The 1,213-nt window shown below is 45.3% G+C and overlaps 1 pseudogene; it reads right to left on the bottom strand.

Annotated features, from left to right (window-relative positions):
- Positions 1-336: 336 nt before the first annotated feature.
- On the bottom strand, positions 337-870 carry LOC145791941 (ADP-ribosylation factor 1 pseudogene; annotated as a pseudogene).
- Positions 871-1,213: the final 343 nt, after the last annotated feature.

Here is a 1,213-nt window from a genome sequence, read left to right as displayed (position 1 = left end):
AAGTCACGGCCACTGGAGCCTGCTCTACCTGTTCGGACGTCGGGTTGTTCTGGTTCGGTCATGTTGGATTGTGATCGGTCTCTGACGTCAAAGCAAATAGCCCGCACGTCCATCGGAGGCTAGGTCCGAGGAAGCAATTTGCCACCACCAAGGCCGGCTGGAAGTCGGCGCCGGCCACCGGAGGAGTGAAGAAGTCTTCTCTCTCCCTCTCTGACAAATCTGAGTTGGCTCCGCCGACGAGGTCGTCTCTCCTTATCGCATGCATCTCGCGTTTTCCAGATCTGTTTTTGGCTCCGCCGGTGGCATCGAGTAGAAGCCATGACCGCATCGCCTCCATCAATAGACAGACAGAGACAGTCGTGCAGTAATCTTCAGTGATCCCACCTTCGCACCAACCATCCAGATGCCATCTCCTTCTCTCTCAGCATCGACTTCTTTAAATGCCTCTCCTTGATAACCCTGAACTCAGCAACAATAGCAATCAGGCCACTAATCTTGTAAAACCATCTCAGCAGCATTCATTGCATTTGGAAGATCTTGCTTGTTTGCAAATACTAGCAGCACAGCATCCCTCAATTCATCCTCATTTAGCATTCTGTGCAATTCATCTCTTGCTTCAACCACACGCTCTCGGTCATTGCTATCAACCACAAAGATAAGTCCCTGTGTGTTTTGGAAGTAATGTCTCCACAAAGGTCGGATCTTGTCCTGGCCACCAACATCCCAAACAGTAAAGCTAATGTTCTTGTACTCCACAGTCTCCACGTTAAATCCAATGGTAGGAATTGTGGTGACTATCTCTCCCAGCTTGAGCTTGTAAAGAATGGTAGTCTTACCAGCTGCATCAAGACCCACCATCAATATGCGCATCTCTTTCTTTGCAAACAGCCGACTGAAAAGCTTGGCCTTCACATGGGCACACACTCCACACACTGCCCCATACACACACATGCGGGACGTCCCTCTCTCTCATCTTTTCCCACTTTCAAACCCACTTTAATCATATCTCTCCTTTCTCTTAATTTATTCCACCCACGTTCTTTCACCATTTTCTTTTATTTTAATATATATATATATATATATTTTTATTATAATATATTTTCCCTCTCCTGGTTAGTGAGCATCCCCCGTTTTTCCATTTTCTTATAATTATTATTTTTTTATATTCCACCAAAAAAAAAAAAAAAAATCACACTGCTGTTTTTCTTATCAC

This window comes from Camellia sinensis, chromosome 5 (assembly GCF_055761805.1).
Source record: "Camellia sinensis isolate YWXY chromosome 5, ASM5576180v1, whole genome shotgun sequence".
Taxonomy (NCBI): Eukaryota; Viridiplantae; Streptophyta; class Magnoliopsida; order Ericales; family Theaceae; genus Camellia; species Camellia sinensis.
Note: the sequence above shows the minus strand (reverse complement) of the source record. Positions and strands in the feature narration are given on the sequence as shown.